Source organism: Ornithorhynchus anatinus, chromosome 1 (assembly GCF_004115215.2).
Source record: "Ornithorhynchus anatinus isolate Pmale09 chromosome 1, mOrnAna1.pri.v4, whole genome shotgun sequence".
Classification (NCBI taxonomy): Eukaryota; Metazoa; Chordata; class Mammalia; order Monotremata; family Ornithorhynchidae; genus Ornithorhynchus; species Ornithorhynchus anatinus.
In genome coordinates this window covers 115,565,434-115,586,556 of record NC_041728.1, presented here as the reverse complement: position 1 = coordinate 115,586,556, position 21,123 = coordinate 115,565,434, and the positions used below count along the sequence as shown (strand labels likewise).

Genomic DNA, 21,123 nt, shown 5'->3' with positions numbered 1-21,123 from the left:
CTCCGTGAAATCTATGAATCAATCAATTAATGGTATTTCTTGAGCGCCAGGTATGTGCAGACCACTGTACTAAGCGCTTAGGAGAGTACAGTACAACTGAATTGGCAGACATATTCCCTACCCACATTGAGTTTACAGTCTAGAGGGAAAATCAGACATTAAGTAATTTAAAACATATAGTTTATACATATGTGAATACGTACATAAGTGAGAAGCACCATGGCATAGTGGATAGAGCAAGGGCCTGGGAGTCAGAAGGTCAGGGGTTCTAATCCTGGATATACCACTTGTCTGCTGTGTGACCTTGGGTAAGTGTAAGCCCGTCAGTGGGCAGGGACTGTCTCTATCTGTTGCCGATTTGTACATTCCAAGCACTTAGTTCAGTGCTCTGCACATAGTAAGCGCTAAATAAATACTATTCTCTGTGCCTCAGTTCCCTCTTCTGTAAAATGCAGATTGAGACTGTGAGCCCCATGTGGGACAAGGGACTGTGTCAAACCTGATTTGCTTGTATCCACTCTAGGGCTTAGTACAGTGCCTGGCACATAGTAAGCACTTAATATCATTATTATCATTACTGTTATCATTATACGTGTTGTGGGGCTGAGGATGGGTAATTGCCAAATGCCCAGAGGTCTCAGATCCAAGGGCATATAAAGGCATATCAGAATCAGAAGAGGAACCCCTTTCCACAAAGCTTAAATTAACCTGAGTGCATCTACGCTCAAGAAGGGCCTGTTCTCAGACTTGCAAGAACTGCTTTTATGCTCTCAACATTACCACTCCTCCGGGAGCTTCGCAAAGACCCCCCAAAAGCTCATTCAACCAAAGCCTTAGCAGAAATGACGCAGAATCTTTCTTCTATAGAGTCCACGACTGATGAATAAAATGGGATTTCATGCTGAAGGTTCACCCTTGGCTCAGAATAAGGATTCAAGTATTTGTTATTCGAGTAGCATAAAGCTCAGATAGGGGATACTTCATTTTATTGTAATGCCAAGTTTATCTTCTTCTTACAGTGCTCTGCACCCAGTACACCCTCAAGAAATACCATTGATTGTTCTCTCACTTTAGAGGGTGGAGTACTTTAGTCTAGACCCTATCCTTCACCTGAAGGAGTAAGGGGAGAAACACCAAACTTCCTTCTCAACAATTATAGGGTTGCAAGGAACGCAACATTTCAGAACAAGTCTCTGGACCGGAACAGAGAGGAGTGTCTAAATAGTGTCTATCTACCCATTTTTGCTCCTAAACGTAAATGATTCTCCTCTTTTTAAATGTTGTCCATTTGCCCTTGTCCATCCAGATAGAGAATCTCTTGTAGCATAGGAACCCCGCCTGAATGATTTCATATTCACCCTCGCCGACAGTGCTTAGCACAGGGTGAATGGTCAGCACTTCATACCGTAACGAACCTTAATATTTTCCTAGACTCTGAGCATCAGGAGAGCATTCCCTGCATAACACTTTCATGTAATAACAGTAATTTTAGGAATTACTTGGTATGACATAAAAATCCAATTTGAGAACTAATAACTTCCGTAAATTTTCCTTCTCACTTTAGCTCTATTTGCTTTGAGCATTACAATAGCCCTGGGAGACTTTGTTTGTTGTTTGAGGTATTTTATTAAAGGAGAGTACATTTTCTGCTTTTGAATTCTTTTGCACTATATGACAAAGGAAAGATATACTGTTTGTAGGGAGTGGGAAGGAAGAAGACATGGGGTCGGGGGGTGGGGGTGGAATTCAGGATCAGTTACAGTTCGCTAAGGGGGTGGGAGCATGTGAGTTAAGTCAAGCTAGCCATATGGGACCACAGTCAATTCATTCCCTCTGTTTTCCCTCCTTTCCTCTCCTCCTCCAGAAGGGAAGCAGGGTGGTCGGTCCGCTGATCGTCTGGAGATAGGGGAAAGGGTGTGTCAGGTGAGAAGGGAAGTTCCACCCAGAAACAGCCTCCCGAGAAGTAGTGTGGCCTAATGGAAAGAGCATGGACCCGGGAGTTGGAGGACCCGAGTTCTAATCCCAGCTTGGCCACTTGTTTGCTATAGGCAGAGTAGTTGACCTTGGGGAAGTCACTTAACTATAAAATCTATAAAATAGAAATTCAATACTTATCCTCCTTCCTCTTTCCAATGTGACTCCCAGGTGTGCAGGGACTATGTCACAACTAATTATTTTGTATCTACCCCAGTGCTTAGAACAATGCTTGGCACATAGTGATTAGCAAATATCATAATTATTAATAATAATATTAGATAAAAATAATAATAATAATATCTGAACGTCACGAGACTGGGATATTTCAACTCTCCCTGACTCTTCCCCAGCCAATTGATCAATTAATGGCATTTATTGAGCACTTCCTACATGCAGAGCAGCGTACTAAGCTCTTGGAAGAGTACAGTACAACAGAGTTGGGAGAAATGATCCCTAACCCCAAGGAGCTTATGATCTAGAAGGGTAGGCAAACATTAAAATAAGTTACAGGTAAGGAAAGCACCTATGTAAAAGAATACATACATACATAAGTGGATAGGATGAGTGACTATCACAATAAACACTTTTATGCCACAATTATTATTATTATTATTGTCTTCTGAAAGCAGAAAGACTTAACTATCAAAAAGGAAGCCTCCTAATGTGGGTAAATACAATGTCTTGACACTGCTTTATCCCTGGCAGAGTCCCTCTCATTCGTCTCTACCATCCAATCCGGATACTAGTCGCAGTCATTTACTGCCCTGCAGGTCCCACCTCCAACTTTCTGAACCATTTTGATTCCTTTCTCACATTCTTTCTCTTTTTTTTTCCATCCCTACATTGATCCTTGGGGCTTCAATATCAAGATAGATGTTTCTGATGACCTTCCACTTCCCATTTGCTATCACTCTTCAACTCCACTGACCTCCTGCTCCACCACAGCTCACCTACTCACCAAATTGGATAAATACTCGATCTCATCATCTCTAGTCACTGCAAAATTTCTTCCCTCACCAAATTTGAAATCCCTCTATCTGACCACGACTCCTCACCTACCTTTTCTCGCACACACCTCCTTCCCACAAATGTGTTCTGTTCCCTCACAGAGAATTATGATCTTTTGACTCCATCCAATTCTCTCAAGTCATCATGTCCCATTTTGTCTCCTTATCCAAACGACCTTCTCTTGACAACAAAACTGATGCTCTCAACACCACTGCTCTCAACACCACCTCCTCTAGCTAACTCAACTCCCTCCCTCCCTTATGCCTTCATTGAACTTAAACCACTAACTCACAGCCTTGCATCATTTCCACAATCTGTTTCCTACACAGGTGTGTATGAACCACAGAGCACTGCTGGTAGAAATATAGATATCAGGTGAAACTCATCCACCTCAAGTTCACCCTTGCGTGCTTTAACCCTGCCCCCACCTCTGCCCCATAAAATTATTTCTCCATCCTTATTGACTTCCATGCTAATTGCCTCCACCAGTTATGCCAGATGTTTAACTCCCGCCTCAAACCCTCTGTCCCCCAACTGCCCCCATTTCTTGCCCCTAATGATTTGGCCACTTATTTTATTGAGAAAATTGAAACGATCAGGCGTGATCTCCCTAAAATCCCTCTGCTCCTCTCCTGTCCCTCCCTTTTCCTACCCCTTCTTTAACTCTCCTACATTTCCCAGCCAGTATCTCTAGAGATCTCCTGTCTTTCATCAAAATCCACCCCCTCCAACTGCATCTTGGACCTCATCCCTTCACACCTAATCAATGCATTTACCCCTTCCCTTCTTTCCTCCCTGATTGCCACTTTCAAATCTTCGCACTCCAATGGCTTTTTCCCCATTGCTTTCAAACATGTTCATGGCTCCCCCATCCTGAGAAGAAACAAAACACTCCCTTGAGCTATGGCTCTCTCCAGTCATCACCCTTCTCCTTTCAACCATTCCTCTCCCAACTCCAAACTCCTAAACCCACTGTCACCAGTTCTTCTCCTGCAATTCTTTCCTCGACCTCTTCCAATCTGGCTCTGTCCCCTCCAGGCTACAGAAACTGCCCTCTCAAGCATCACAAATGACTTCCTTCTTGCCAAATCCAATGGCCTCTACTCCATCCTAATCCCCTTTGACCTCTCAGCTGCTTTACACTCTGTCAACCAGGCCCTTCTCCTGGAAACATTATCCAACCTCTGCTTCACCGACATTGTCTTCTCCTGGTTTTCCTCCTATCTTACTGACTGCTTATTCTCAGTCCTTTTCTCAGGCTCGGTAAGTCAGACAGTCAATCAGTCGATTGTATTTATTGAGTGCTTACTCTGTTTGGAGCACTGTACTAAGTACTTGGGAAAGTACAATATAACAGTATAACGTGCATACGCATTCCCTGACCACAACAAGCTTACAGTGTAGAATGATTTAAAGAAATTAATATAAGTAAATAAATTATGGACATATACATAAGTGATCCCCTCTCAGGGTGGCACCTGGAGAGTTTCCAATACTCTATCAGTCTCGGCTACGGGAGGGAGAGTAAAGCAGAGGTCTACCCATTCCATTCCTAGCTGTCGTAGTAGCTAGCGAGTGGAAGGCAATCTGGTACAAGTCAAAACTCACCCATGCTGGGCAGCAGTGGCAGGGGAGAGAGTCGAGGGTGGAGGAGGTGTGGAAGGCGGCAGTGGTAAACCACTTCCATATTTTTACCAAGAAAACTCAATAGATCCACTATCAGAATGATTGCAGATGGAAAACGGGGTGTTCTGGGAGAGATAGGTCAGTGGGGTCGCTATGAGTCGGAAACAACCCGACGGCATAAGACAAGCCAAGACATAAGTGATGTAGACTCCTCCTCTGCCTCCCACCTCCTAACTGTGGAAGTTTCCTAGAGGTTCAGTTCTGGTCCCCTTCTATTCTCCATCTACACCCATTCTCTTGGAGAATTCATTTGCTCCCTTGGCTTCAACTTCCATAGCTATGTGGATGATTCCCAAATCTGCATCTCCAGTCCTGATCTCTCTCCTTTTCAGTCTCACAATTCCTCCTGCCTTCAGGACATCTCAACTCAGCTGTCCCTCTGACATCTCAAATTTAATATTTCCAAAACAGAACTCTTCATCTTCTCACCCCAACCCTGTCCTCCTCTGACTTTCCCATCACCGTAGACAACACCACCATCCTTCCTGTCTCACAAGCCCATAACCTTGGCATTATCTTTGACTCATCTCTCTCATTCAACATACATATTCAATCTATCACTAAAGCCTGTTGGTTCAGCCTTCATAACATTGTTAAAACCCACCATTTCCTCTCCAATCAAATTGCTACTATATTAATCCAATGCTTTATCCTATCCCACGTTGTTTACTACATTCATTCATTCATTCAATCTTACTGTGTGCAGAGCACTGTACTAAGTGCTTAATAATAATGATGGCATTTATTAAGCACTTACTATGTGCCAAGCACTGTTTATTTATTAAGCACTGGGGTAGATACGAGGTGATGAGATTGTCCCATGTGGGGCTCACAGTCTTCATCCCCATTTTATAGATGAGGTAACTGAGGCGCAGAGAAGTTAAGTGACTTGCCCAAAGTCACTCAGCTGACAAATGGTGGAGCCAGGATTAGAACCCATGACCTCTAACTCCCAAGCCCATGTTCTTTCCACTAAGCCACGCTGCTGCATCAACCTCCTTGCTGTCTCCCCCGACTCCAGTCCCTACTTTGCTCTGCTGCCTGGATCATTTTTCTTCATAAACATTAGGTCCATGTTTCCCCACTCCTTAAATTCCTTGTGGGCAGAGAATGTGTCTACCAACTCTGCTATATTGTACGCTCTCAAGAGCAGAGCACGGTGCCCTGCACACAGTAAATGGTCAGTAAATACAAATAATTGACCGATTTAAGCAGTTTTGGAGTTCTAGGGACTGCATCCAACACCTGAAAAATAAACCAGCTTCCTCGAGACTGGGGATCATGTCTTCCAACTATATTATACTCTCCTAAGTGTTTCGTACAGTGCTCTGCACACAGTAAGTGCTCTGTAAATTCCATTGCCTCATAGATGGATTTATGATGCCAAGTATATTAATGAAGAATATATATTATTGATTCCTTGGTGATTAAAGCCCTCATCAGAGAGCCTCATGGGGTTCCTTACAGAGAGAATACCTAGGTGAAATATAGAAAAGTTAACAGCTCTAGCTGGAAGGAAGAAGGTGCATAAAAGATGAGCCTATTACTCAAATGAGGTGCATCAAGAGGTCTACTTCAACCATCAAGTCTTCTTAGCAGAGCAACACTGTAACCTCTGTAGCTTCCAAGGTTACATGGGAAATTACCCAGGTCAAATCTATCCAGAGTCAGGTATAGGCAACTAGCCTTCCATCTGCATTTCAATGTATTTATTCTCCGATTTACAACTCCATTAGAATTTCATTTGCCATACCTTTAGCTTTATTTTATTTATTTATTTATTTATTTATTACAAACAACTCAGTTGCTGTTGGAGTCACTCAGAGGGAAACGATATGAATAAGGAATGAAATCTCTTTTGTGAATCATCTCCAAAAGCCTACAGGTCTGAAATTTTGTCAGGTGTTAGTTAAAAATATTCTGACAACACTTAATAAGAATGAATGGATTTTCATATTGGAAATAATGAGGGTTTAGCCTGGAATTTACATTTGAAATGGTGCTGAAAAGTTACAGTGTATATGTATGCACTCTTAAATTAGATTTATTAAAATGATTTTAAAGCAATAGAATCTAGACTACCCACTAAGTTTAGTTGTTTTCTTGGTAGTCTAAATGTCTGTTCATTTTTGAATTTTGAGACAACGGCTACTTTTGTGTTGAGGGTAAAAATGACTAAGGTACTGAATTGAAGGTAATTTCTTAGGTGGTTCTCATACTGCTGTCATCCTATCAATCAGCTAGTCAATCACATTTGAGTAGAGAAGCAGCGTGGCTCAGTGGGAAGAGCACGGGCTTAAGAGTCAGAGTTCATGGGTGCTAATCCTGGCTCCGCGACCCGTCAGCCTTGTGACTTTGGGTAAGTCACTTAACTTCTCTGTGCCTCAGTTACCTCATCTGGAAAATGGGGATTAAGACTGTGGGACAAACTGATTACCCCGTATCTACCCCAGCGCTTAGAACAGTGCTCGGCACATAGTAAGCACTTAACAAATACCAACATTATTATTATTATTATTATCATGTGCAGAACATTATACTAAGCACTTGGGAGAGTACACTATAACAAAGTTGGTTAGCACATTCTCTGCCCACAGTGAGCTCAGAGTCTAGAGTGGGACAAAGATATCAATGTAAACAAATTAGATACAAAAGTACTGTGGGGCTGAGGGAGGGATGAATAAAGGGTGCAAATCCCAGGGCAAGGGTGACACAGAAGAGAGGGGGAGAAGAGGAAATGAGGGCCTAGATGGGGACAGTCTCTTGGAGGAGATAACAATAATAACATTAATAATAATAGTGGCATTTGTTAAATGCTCATTATATGCCAAGTACCGTTCTAAGTGCCGGAGTAGCTATAAGGTAATCAGGTTGGACACAGTCCCTGTCCCACATGGTGCTCATGGTCTTGATCCCCAGTATAAAGATGAGGCAACTGAGGCACAAAGAAGTGTCTTGCCCAAGGTCACAAAGCAGATAGGTGGCAAAGCCGTGATTAGAACCCAAGTCCAGACTCTTTCCACTAGGCCTCACTGCTTCTTTAATAAAGCTGTGAAGGTGGGGAGAATCCTGATAGAATGCTTCTATCCACCCCAGTGCTTAGAATAGTGCCTGGCACCGAGGAAATGCTAAACAAATACAATTCTTATTATTATATGAAGAGGAAGGACGTTCCAAGCCAGAGGAAGGTTGTGGGCCAGAGGTCGGAGGCGAGATAGACACAATCGAGGTAGAGTGAGATGCTAAGCATTAGAGGAGGGAAGCGTGCGAACCGCAGGAGAGGACAGTGTCGGTGAAACCAAGGTTGGATAATGTTTCCAGGAGAAGGGGGTAGTCGACAATGTCGAAGGCACCTGAGAGTTCTAGGAGGATTAGGATGGAGCAGAGACCATTGGATTTGGCAAGAAAGAGATCACTGATGATCTCTGAGTGTACAGTTTCTGTGGAGTGAAGGGGGTGGAAGTCAGATTGGAGGGGATCAAGGAGAGAATCAGAAGAGAAGGACTGGAAATAGTGAAAGTAGACAACTCGCTCCAGGATTTTGAAGAGGAATGGTGGGAGGGAGATGGGGTGATAACCATAGGGAGCTCTGAGGTCAAGGGAGGAGTTTTGTTTTTGTTTTTTTTTAGGTTAGGGGAGACAAGAGCATGCTTGAAGGCAGTGGGGTGAAAGCCACTGAAGGGTGAACAGTTGAAAATGGCAGTCAGGGAGGAAAGAAGGGAGTGGGCAAGTGTTTCAATAAGGTGTGAAGGGACGTGGTCAGAGGCACAGGTGGAATGGGTGGATTTTGAAAGAAGGCAGGAGGTCACTCCTAGTGATACTGGCTGGGAAATATGGGAGAGTTGAAGAAGGGACAGGAGGAGGAAGAGACTGGAGAGAAGCCAGGAGATTTTAGGGACATCAAGCCTGATGGTTTCAATTTTCTCAATAAAGCATGTGGCCAGGTCATTAGAAGCAAGAGATGAGGGAAACGGGGAGACAGGGGGTTTGAGGAGGGAGTTAAATATCTGGAACAACTGGTGAAGGCAGTTGGCTTGGGAATCAATAAAGATGGAGAAATAATTTTACTGGGTAGAGGCGGGAGCAGAGTCAAAGCACGGAAGGATGAACTTGAGGTGGACGAGGTTCGCCTGATATCTATATTTCCACCAGCAGGGCTTTGCGGTTCATGCACAGGAGTGGAGGAAGCAGACTGTGGAGGTGATCCAGGGCTGTGGGTTAGTGGTATGAGTTGGACGAAGAGGTAGGGGAGTGAGTCAGATGAGAAATAATGCTGCCAGACAGAGAGGCAATTTCCACCCAAAAATACCCATCGGTTTTCAGGATTTAACTTTCATCACGATTCTAAAAGGAGCTTCGGGCCAGAGTTCCAATAAGTAGAACAAAGACATAAGAATGGTTATTTTAACTAACCACGGACATAAGAATGGAGAACTGTCTTCCCTCGTAACTTTCCCAAAGCATCTTCATCTGTGTTTTGAAGTTTCTCTGAAGAAGTCTAAAGCTGAACCACCTTGGGTGATTTTGTTTCAAATTTTTCCTCATATATGATGTGTGAGCTTATATTAATTTTAGTTTTAGGCGGCTTTCCTAATTGCTTATTTGGACAAGGATATTGATAGACCGTGAGCCCTATGTGGGACAGGGACTGTGCCTGAACTAATTAACTTGAACCTACCCCAGCACTTAGAACAGTGTTTGACATATAGTAAGCACTTAACAAATACCACCAAAAAGACAGATGGAATACATAAAGATGGAAATAAGAATGATAATGATATTACTATGTGTCAAGCCTTGTTCTAAGTGCTGGGGTAGATAGAACTAATCAGGTTGGACACAGTTCCTGTCCCACATGGGGGTCACAGTCTTAATCCCCACTTTTCAGTTGAGGTAACTGAGGAACGGAGAAGTGATGTGACTTGCCCAAAGTCGCACAGCAGACTGTGGTGGAGCCAGGATTAGGACCCAGGTCTTTCTGACTCCCAGGCCCGTGCTCTATCCACTGGTTAATCAATCAATCAGTGGTAAATATTGAGTGCTTAATGTATGCAAAACTCTGCACTAAATGCTTGGGAGAGGAAAGAATTAGCAGACGCGTTCCCTGTGCATAGTGAGTATAAAGTCTAGAGGGAGTATAGGCTATACTGATGCCACTTACCTGCTGTGTAACCTCAGGCAATCACGTAAATTATCTGTGCCTTAATTTCCTCTTCTGTAAAATGGGGATTCAATATCTGTTCTTCCTCTCCTTTAGACTGTGAGCCACATGTGGGACAAGGAGAGGGTTCAAACTGATTATCGTGTATCTACCCCAGAGCTTAGTACAATGTTTGGCCCATGGTAAGTGCTTAATGGATATTTTTTGTTATACCGTGATATATCATTATTAACAATTATGCCAGTATGAACGGGAAAAATTTTCAAAGGATATATCAGGTGTCTATCAGATTAGCTCCATTTCAACCCAAACCATGAAATTGGTTTGATTTTAACCTTTTCTTTTCCTTGGGAGTATAAACCTAGAATGTAAACTCCTTGTGGGCAGAGATTGTGTCTACCAACTCTATTATATGATACTCTCCCAAGTGCTTAGTATAGGGTCTGCACACAGGAAGCGATCAATAAATACAACTGATTGAGTAATTAAACCAATATAGAAATAAGGTTCACCAATTCACACATTTCTAATGAGCCCCAAACAGAAGTCCCTAATTGTATTTTAAAGTCAATAAATGCAGTTTTCCCCCAGTTAAAGATCTTATTGTTCAATTTTAGAGAGCAGCATGGCTCAGTGGAAAGAGCATGGGCTTGAGAGTCATGGGTCATGGGTTCAAATCCCGGCTCAGCCGCTTGTCAGCCGTGTGACTTTGGGCAAGTCGCTTCACTTCTCTGTGCCTCAGTTACCTCATCTGTAAAACGGAGGTTAACTGTGAGCCTCACGTGGGACAACTTGATTACTTTGTATCTACCCCAAGCGCTTAGAACCGTGCTCTGCACATAGTAAGCGCTTAACAAATACCAACATTAATTTGTAAGTACTGGGCACCGTAGAGAGTGGTGGGATAATAATAATAGTAATTATTAAGCACTTACTGTGTGTCAAGCACTGTTCTAAGCCCTGGGGTAGATACCAGCTAATCAGGTTGAGAATAGTCCCTGTCCCACCTGGGGCTCGCAGTCTTAATCCTACTCTGAGAAGCAGTGCGACATAGTGGATAGAGCACAGACCTGGGAGTTAGAATGTCATGGATTCTAATCTGGTCTCCACCACTTCTCTGTGCCTCAATTCCCTCATCTGATAAATGGGGATTAAGACTGTGAGCCCTCTGTGGGTCAGGACCTGTGTCCAACCCAATTATTAATAATAATAATGAAGACATTTGTTAAGGACTTATTATGTGCCAAGCACTGTTCTAAGCACTTGGTGGGATACAAGGTAATCAGGTTGTCCCACATGGGCTCACTGTCTTAATCCCCATTTTACAAATGAAGTAACTGAGGCCTAGAGAAGTTAAGTGACTTGTCCAAAGTCACACAGATGACAAGTGGTGGAGCCGGGATTAGAACCCGTGACCTCTGACTCCCCAGCCCACGCTCTTTTCACTGAGCCACGCTGTTTCTCGTATCCATCCCAGCGATTAGTACAGTGCCAGGCATGAAGTAAGCACTTAATAAATACCATAATTATTACTATTAATCCCCATTTTACAGATGAGGTAACTGAGGCACAGAAAAGTGAAGTGATTTGGCCAAGGTCACAGCAGACATGTTTATTAAATCTCTACTAGACAAAGCACTGTATTATGCACCACCCAAAGACAAAACAAAACAAAAACAACTACATGGGAAGGAATTAGACAGTCTTTGGCCCTCCAGGGGCTTTCAATCTAAGAAATGATTGGAGAAGGGTTGGCTCTGGATACATAAAGAAATAGAATTATTGTTGCTATCATTACTATTATTGTTGTATTTGTTAAGCACTTACTATATGTCAGGCACTGTTCTAAGCACTGAGGTGGAAACAATCAGGAGGGACACAATAAATTATAGCTATTGAGCACTTACTATGTGCAGAGCACTGTTCTAAGAATTTAGGAGAGTAGAGTATAACAAAGTTAAAAGAGACATTTTCTGCCCCACAGTGACAGAGTTCCTGTCACACAGTCTTAGTAGGAAGGAGAACAGGTATTTAATCCCTATCTTACAGTTGAGGAAACTGAGGCACAGAGAAGTTGTTAGAAGTTAGACAGCATCGCCATCCTTCCTGTCTCACAAGCCGGAAACCTTGACGTTAATCTTGACACAGTTCTCTCATTCAACTCACATATTCAATCTGTTACTAAATCCTCTCAGTTCAATCTTCACGACATCGCTAAAATCTGTCCTTTCGTCTCCATCCAAACTCTTACCACTTTGATCCAAACACTTATCCTAACCCATCTTGATTACTGAAGAAGATTAGATTAGAGAAGCAGCAAGGCTCAGTGGAAAGAGCCCGGGCTTGGGAGTCAGAGGTCAAGGGTTCGAATCCCAGCTCCGCCGCTTGCCAGCTGTGTGACTGTGGGCAAGTCACTTCACTTCTCTGGGCCTCAGTGACCTCATCTGTAAAATGGGGATTAAGACTGTGAGCCCCACGTGGGACATCCTGATTACTCTGTATCTCTCCCAGCACTTAGAACAGTGCTCTGCACATAGTAAACATCTAACAAATTCCAATATTATCCTATCCCACCTTGATTAATAATAATAATAATGTTGGTATTTGTTAAGCGCTTACTATGTGCAGAGCACTGTTCTAAGCGCTGGGGTAGACACAAGGGAATCAGGTTGTCCCATGTGGGGCTCACAGTCTTCATCCCCATTTTACAGATGAGGTAACTGAGGCACAGAGAAGTTAAGTGACTTGCCCACAGTCACACAGCTGACAAGTGGCAGAGCGGGGATTCGAACCCATGACCTCTGACTCCAAAGCCCATGCTCTTTCCACTGAGCCAACTGTATCAGCCTCCACACTGACCTCACTGCCTCCTGTCTTTCCCCAGCCAGTCTATACTTTGCTCTGCTGTCCGGATCGTTTTTCTACACAGTCGTTCAGTCCATGTATCCCCATTTCTAAAGAATCTCCAGGAGTTGCCCATCCACCTCCCCATCAGACAGAAACTCTTTACTATCAGTTTTAAAGCACTCAATCACCTTGCCCCCTCCTACCTTACAACTCTGCTTTCTTATCAATTGATTGTATTTATTGAGCACTTACTGTGTGTACTAAGCTCTTGGGAGAGTACAACAATAGCACAGACACATTCCCTGCCCACAGAGAGGTTACAGTCTTGAGCGGGAGACAGACATTAGTAATAATAAATAAATTAAGGATGTGTACCTAAGTCCTGGAGGTTTGGGGGGATGTGAATAAAGGGAACATTCAGGACAACACGGAAAGAAGTAGGAAAAGAGGAAATGAGGGCTTAGTCAGGGAAGGCCTCTTGGAGGAGATGGGCCTTCGATACTACTTTCCTACTGCTGTCCGACTACTGCCCAGCCTGCACATTATACTCCTCTAATGCCAGCCTACTCACTGTGCCTGGGTCTCGCCTATCTTACTGTCAACCTCTTGCCTACGTGATAATGATGACGACGACGATGATGATGGTATTTGTTAAGCGCTTATTATGTGCCAAGCACTGTTCTAAGCACTGGGGTAGATACAAGGATATTAGGTTGTCCCACATGGGGCTCACAGTCTTCATCCCCATTTTACAGATGAGGTTACTGAGGCACAGAGAAGTTCAGTGACTTCCGCAAAGTCCCACAGCTGACAAACGGTGGAGCCAGAATTAGAACCCGTGACTTCTGACTCCCAAACCCGTGCTCTTTCCACTAAGCCACGCTGCTTCCCATCTGGTCTGGGATGCCCCCCTTCTTCATATCTGACAATCACTCTCCCTATCTTCAAAGACTTTCCCGTGGATTTCCACCTTTTATTCACCCCTCCCTCAGCCCCACTGCACTTATGTACATAGCTGTAATTTATTTGTTTATGTTAATGTCTGTCTCCCCCTCTAGACCGCAAATTCACTGTGGGGAGGGAACATATCCACCAATTCTGTTATATTGCATTCTCCCAAGTGCTGAATAAGGTGCTCTGCACACGGTAAGCGCTCAATAAATAAAAATTGATTGATTGATTGATTTACCCAAGATCACGGAGTAAGCTATTGGTAAAGCCAGGAATAGAACCCAAGTCCTCTGACTCCTAAACCCGTTCTCTTTCCACTAGGCTAACCACCAAAACAACTTAAAAGACATAGTTCAAAGTTCCAAAGGTAAAGGCGACCAAGAGGGGACGTCCTCAGTCAATCATATTTATTGATCGCTTACTGTGTGCAGAGCACCATGCTAAGCTTTGGGAGAGTACAGTATAACAAACAATAAGCAGACACATTCCCTGACCACAGCGAGCTTACAGACTAGAAGGGGAGACAGACGTTGATATAAATAATTATAAATAAATAGCTTCCTGCTGCTACTGCAGCTCGGGCCACCCCGTGTCCCATCACCACCGCAACTGGGTGGAGCAGTCAATCAATCATAGCTATCAAACACTTACCGTGTACAGAACACAAAACTAAGCACTCAGGAGACCATAGAATAAAAGAGCGTGTAGAACATGGATTTGGATTTACTCCGTTCATTCACCCCTCTCCCTCGGCCCCACAGCACATATGTATGTATCTGTAGTTTATTTATCTATCTTAATGTCTGTCTCCCCCTCTCGACTGTAGCTCACTGTGGGCAGGGAATGTGTCTATCGACTCTGTTATATTGTAACTCTCTCAAGCGCTTAGTACAGTGCTCTGCGCACAGTAAACACACAATAAATTTGATTGATTGATTGATAGAAATGATCCCTGCCCACAAGGAGCTTACAGTCTAGGAGGGGTGTTCAGCTCAGACAGCAGAGGAAACCATTGCCCCCAACCCCATTATTGGGCAGGGATTGTCTCTATCTGTTGCTGAATTGTACATTCCAAGTGCTTAGTACAGTGCTCTGCACACAGTAAGCGTTCAATAAATACAATTGAATGAACTACCTCACTGCCAGTGGCGTGAGAACTTATGGCTTTGAGGAAGACGGTTGGATCATGTTCACATTCAAATAGTAACAATAATTGTGGTGTTTGTTAAGCAACTTACTATGGGCCAAGTATAGTGGATAGAGCATGGGCCCGGGAGTCAGAAGGTCATGGGTTCTAATCTCAGCTCTGCTGTGTGGCCTTGGACAGATCACTTCATTTACGTCAGTGACCTCATCTGCAAAATGGGGATTGAGACGGTGAGCCCCGCATGAGACAGGACTTGTTGCTACCCGATTTGCTTGTATCCACCCCACGTTTTGTTCAGTGCCTGGCACGTAGTAAGCTCTTAACAAATACCACATTTATTATTATTATTACACAAGATCATCAAGTTAGACATAGTCCCTTTCCCCACCTCAGGCTCACAGTCTAAGTAGAAGAGAGAACACATATTGAATCCCCATTTTACTGATGAGGAACCTGAGGCATAGAGAAGCGAAGGGATTTCTCCAAAGTCTCACAGCAGACAAACGCCGAGAAGAAGTGTGCTCTACTGGAACTCGGGCATGGGAGTCAGAGGGTCAGAGTGAGCTAGGTTCTAATCCCAGCTCTGCCACTTGTCTGCTGTGTGACCTTGGGCAAGTCACTTCAATTGTCTGTGCCTCAGTTATCTCATCTGCAAAATGGGGATTATGACCTTGAGCCCCATGTGGGACAGGGACTGTGTCCAATCTGATTAGCTTGCATCTACCCCAGTTCTTAGAACAGTGCCTGGCACATAGCTTAACAAATACCTTAAAAAAAGTCCCATGCTCTTTCCACACCACTTCCAAATATTCTACCCCACTGATAGCCACTCTCTAGGGTGACATGTCTGAGATTTTTTTTTAAATGATCAGGAGGCATTAATATATTAACAAAATATGAACTTCAGCCTGTGCAGAAGGACATAATGAATGAATGGATGAGCTGCTCAAGGCATTTGAAAAAAATCACTTAAAACCCTTTGGCTTCTTTGACAAAGATGCCAGGGGAGGATAAAAATCAAGTTGTTTAGTTTCCTCTAAGTAAGTTTCAAGCCAATTTATTTATGACAAGAGTAAAGTGTGCAAACAATTACATATTAACATAATTGCAGAGAAGATCTAGAATTGGCCAGAGGACAGATGACTTCCACAGCATACCAGCAGACTACTTAAAGCAACAACAAGGCCTCTTCGAAGAAGAATTTAGCCAATCCTATATGTTTAACGGAAGTGAAAAACAATTAAAAACCCAAGGCAAACGAGTTTTCAGTTTCAGCTCTCTCCCCATCTGTCAACTTGCAGGGCAATCCAGAGGCCAAGACCAGAGTCCTAGCTGAATTTCGTTAATGTAGGCTAAGATTTGTCTATCTGAACTCATCAGGTTCTCAACTATTTCACTTCAGCTTTCAAACTGAAGATCTGATTTTCATCCTTGGAAAAGAGAAGCTAACCATAATAGCAAGATGACTTTGTCAAGCAGAGAAAGTAATGATAAATTAGGAGTTTTGTCTAGATCTATGCAAACGCAGAGCTGAAGGATACTATATAACCTTGCCCAACCCCTGAATCTCAGTATTTAAGAGATGGCCCCAATATCTTTAGTAGACTAAGAGAGCTAGGAGCAGTGGGGCTTAATGGAAAGAGTACGGGCCTCAGAGTCATGGGATTTGGGTTCTAATTCTGGCTCTGTCACCTGCCTGCTGTATGACCTTGGGCAAGTCAGTTAATTTCTCTGTGCCTCAGTTACCTCATCTATAAAATGGGAATCTGATTCCTGCTCTCCCTCCTACTTAGACTGTGAGCCATGCATGGGACAGGGACTGTGTCTGACCTGATCATCTTTTATCTTCTCCGGTGCTTAGAAAAATGCTTGACACGGAGTAAGCATTTAATAAATACCACAATCATTATTATTATTATTATTATCACTACTCCTAATATTATTGGAGTGAGGCATAAAGAAAAGCTTCCATGTGATCTTCACTGTTGGGTAAAGGAGGTTGGCACCCTCCAAGGTCACCACGTTCTGCTTCATTTCCAGAGGGCTTGGTACAAGCGCTTAATACAGTGCTTTGCACTCAATAAATATGATTGAATGAATGAAAGAGAGCTAGGCACACAATAAGAAGTCAGGGGCAAAGGTCAGGGATACCTTCTTTCTTGGGGGGAATTTTATTTTGCATCATATATTAATGAAATGTAAACCCTTCAACAACTTGCAGGTAAGGCATTTAAAGTACAAAGAACACTACCAACTGTAAATGGAAAAATGTACAATCAGTTGCGTTTATTTAGCGCTTACTGTGTGTACAGTATTGACTAAGCATTTAGAAGAGGACGGTACTAAGAAAGTTGGTGGACAAGTTTCCTGCCCACAAAGAGCTTACAGTCTTGAAGGAATGATAATGAACAATGCCTGCCTATTCTATTATCTATGGAATAATGTTGGTATTTGTTAAGGGCTTACTATGTGCAGAGCACTGTTCTAAGCACTGGGGTAGATACAGGGTAATCAGGTTGTCCCACGTGGGGCTCACAGTCTTCATCCCCATTTTACAGATGAGGTAATTGAGGCACAGAGAAGTGAAGTGACTTACCCACAGTCACACAGCTGACAAGTGGCAGATTGGGGATCTGAACTCATGACCTCTGACTCCCAAGCCCGGGCTCTTTCCACTGAGCCACGCTGCAGCGCTCAATAAATACGATTGAATGAATAGAGAAGCAGCGTGGCTCGTTGGAAAGAGCGTGCACGGGCTAGGGAGTCAGAGGTCATGGGTTCTAATCCCGGCTCCGCCGCTTGTCAGCTGGGTGACTTTGGGCAAGTCACTTCACTTCTCTTTTCAAAGACTGCGGTACTGAGGGTGAGATGCTATCCATGACCCCACCCTCAGCCCCACAGCACTTATGGACAAAGCAGTAATTTATTTTAATGTCTGTCTTCCAACTCTATTTCACTGTATGTTCCTCCCTGCTCCTCCCCAGTGTTGCTGCTGGCATTACTTCAGTGCCTGTGATTGGACAGGATTCCAAGACCTGATCCTGCCATTTGAAACTGATTAGGGTTCTTAGGGAATGCCGATGAAGCCGTCCAAGAAATTGGATGTATGTTCTGAAACAGGTCCAGGTTTCACAGCTTTAGATGGTTTTACACCGAAAGGGAAGCATCATGGCTTTGTGGATAGAATATGGGCCTGGGGGCCAGAAGGACCTGATTTCTAATCCTGGCTCCACCACTTGTCTATTTGGGCAAGTCAGTGTACTTCTCTGTGCTTCAGTTACCTCATCTTTAAAGTGGGGACAAAAACTGTGAGCCCCATGTGGGACAGGGACTATGTCCAACCTGATTTCTTTGTATCTATCCCAGCACTTAAAACAGTGTTTGACACATAGTAAGTGCTTAACAAATATCATGATCATCATTATTATTATTATTATTAAAACTGCATTATAGACTTCAGCTTGGTAAGAACTCTGATGCCTCATTATCACTATATGCTGCTTCGTAGTTTGCCAAAAAACAAGTTTGCTTTTCAATTAATAATTATGGGATTTGTTAAGCGCTTACTATGTGCCAGGCAGGGTACAAACCACCGGAGTGGATGCCAGAAAACTGGGTTGGATACAGTCCCCGTCCCAGGCGTGGCTCACGGTCTCAATTACCATTTTACAGATGAGGTAACTGAGTCACAGAGAAGTGAAGTGACTTGTCCAAGATCACACAGCAGACTGAGCACTCATTGTGTGCAGAGCACTATACTAAGTGCTTGGGAGAGTATAATACAACAGAGTTGGTAGAAATGCTCCCCGCCCACAAGGAGCTTAGAGTTAGATCACGTTTTCTACAGCAGCATTGGGAAGTGGCCAATATGTCTAGAAAACAATACAGAAGGGAAGGATCTTATTTTTCTTCCATGTACCAGAATAAGAATTGTATTTCGTGCAATCCAGCTAAAATAGCCTGCCAAAGCTTAAACCTTTACATCTTTGGGTTGTCTTTATTTTCAGAGATGATTGAACTGAAGTAATTAGCAATTTAAACAAACAAAAAAGGAAAACAAGAGAGATAAGCTAATTAATAGGAAGTAAAGCCAAAGGGCAGAAATCTTTAGGAGAAATGTTGGACCCCCTAGAGCTATCAACATTTTTCCAAGAAAATAGATCAAACCAGGTCACTCAGTTTTAACCAACATACTTCTAAGGTCATAAGAGCAGTTTTCAACCCAATCTAATTATAACAGGACATTCCCGGGTGGCCATGTGTGTGGGTGTGTTGGTGTGTGTATGTGTGTACGTATGTATGTATGCATGTATGTACGTATATATACATATCTGGCCTTTTTTGTTTTAAGATATGTTACTAAGAAGTAGACTTCATCCCTCTTTGAGGTGAGTCATCAGTCTGTGGTATTTATTGAGCACTTAATGGGTGCAGAGCACTGTACTAAATGCTTGGGAAAATACAATTCCACACAGTTGGCAGACACATTCCCTGCCCACAAGCTCACAGCCTAGAGATGGAGACAGGCATTAATATAAATGCATAACTTACTGATATGGACATAAGTGTTGAGGAGCTGAGGGATGGGTGAATAAAGGGTGCAAATCCAAGTGATACAGAAGGGAGAGGGATAAGAGGAACTCAGGGAAGGCTTCCTGGAGGAGATGGCTTTGAAGGTGAGGAGAACAAATCTTTCAGATATAAAGAGGAAGGGCGTTCCAGGCCTGAGACAGAATGTAGGCGAGAGGCTGGCAGTGAGATAGAAGAGATCGAGGTTCGGTGAGAAGGTTGACATTAGAGGAGAGAGGTGTGTAGGCTGGGTTGTAATAGGGGGGCAGTGAGGTGAGGTAGGAGGGGGCAAGGGGACTGAGTGCTTTCAAACCACTGGTAAGGAGTTTCTGTTTGATGTGGAGATGGATGGACAACGACTAGAAGTTCTTGAGGAGTGGGGAAACAAACTGAATTTTTTTAGAAAAATGATCCAGGCAGCAAAGTGAAGTGTGGAATGGAGTGGGGAGAGACAGGAGGCAGGGAGGTCAGCAAGGAGGCTGATTCAGTAATCAAGGTGGGATAGGATAAGTGCTTGGATTATTGTGGTATAACAATGATGCTGTGAAGGTTGAACTGATAGGATTTAGTGATAGATTCAAAATGAGGGTTGAATGAGAGAGATGAGTCAAGGATAACACCAAAGTTATGAGCTCACGAGACAGGAAGGATGGTGGGCATTATGAGGTCAGAGTTTCAGTAGAAAAATAAGGAGTTCTGTTTTGGACATATTTCGTGTGAGGTGTAGGATGGTGGTACTGCCTAAAGTGATGGAAAAATCATGGGGAGGACAGGGTTTGATTGGGAAGATAAGGAGGTCTGTTTGGACGTGCTAAGTGTGAGGTGTGAGTTCTGTTTGGACACGTTCATGGGGAGGACAGGGTTTGACTGGGAAGACAAGGAGTTCTGTTTGAACATGCTAAGTGTGAGGTGTGAGTTCTGTTTGGACATGTTAAGTGTGAGGTGCTGGCGGGACATCCAAGTAGAAATGTTCTGAAGGCAGGAGGAAATACGACACCGCCGAGAGGGAGAGAGATGAGGACTGGAGAGGTAGATGTGGGTGTCAACAACAAAGAGGTGATAGTTGAAGCTGTGTGAGCACATGAGTTCTCCAAGGGAACGGGTGTAGAAGTAGAATAGAAGGGGACCTAAGGCTGAACTTTGAGGGACCCCCATACTTAGGGGGTGGGAGGCAGAGGAGGAGCCCCTGTAGGAGACTGAGAATGAGTGGCCAGAGAGATAGGAGGAGAGCCAGGAGACGACAGCGTCAGTAAAGCCGAGGTTGAATAACGTTTCCAGGAGAAGGGGGTGGTCGACGGTGTCATTGGCAGCTGAGAGGTCAAGGAGGATTAATTAGGTTGGTGTAGTGGCCATTGGATTTGGCAAGGAGAAGATCACTGGTGACCTTTAAGGGGGTGGTTTGAAGGGGATAGAATCCAGAATGGAGGGGGTCAGGTAGAAAATTGGAGGAGAGGAACTGGAAGACAGTGGGTTTAGACAACGTGCTCAAGGATTTAGGAGAGGAATGGTAGGAGGGAGATGGGACAACAACTGGAGGGAGTTATGGGATCAAGGGAGGGTTTTTTTAGCATAGGGGAAACATGAGCATGTTTGAAAGAAGTGGGGGAGAAGCCATTTGTCCACTGCCCAGAGAGAAATTTTGATTTGTTTAAATTGCTTTTAACAATTTACAGCAAAGGTCACAATGGGATAGGCTCTTTCACCATTCTCAAGCCAATTCTTGCATGTTTATTATTATTATTACTGTTATTGTGATGATAATAATAATAGACATGAT

The 21,123-nt window shown here is 43.5% G+C and overlaps 1 non-coding gene across 1 annotated transcript; it reads left to right on the top strand.

The window, feature by feature from the left end:
• The first annotated feature begins 4,445 nt into the window (after positions 1-4,445).
• Positions 4,446-4,583, top strand: LOC114817371. Its single transcript, XR_003765226.1, has one exon. It is a non-coding gene; the product is annotated as a small nucleolar RNA SNORA7 (small nucleolar RNA).
• Positions 4,584-21,123: the final 16,540 nt, after the last annotated feature.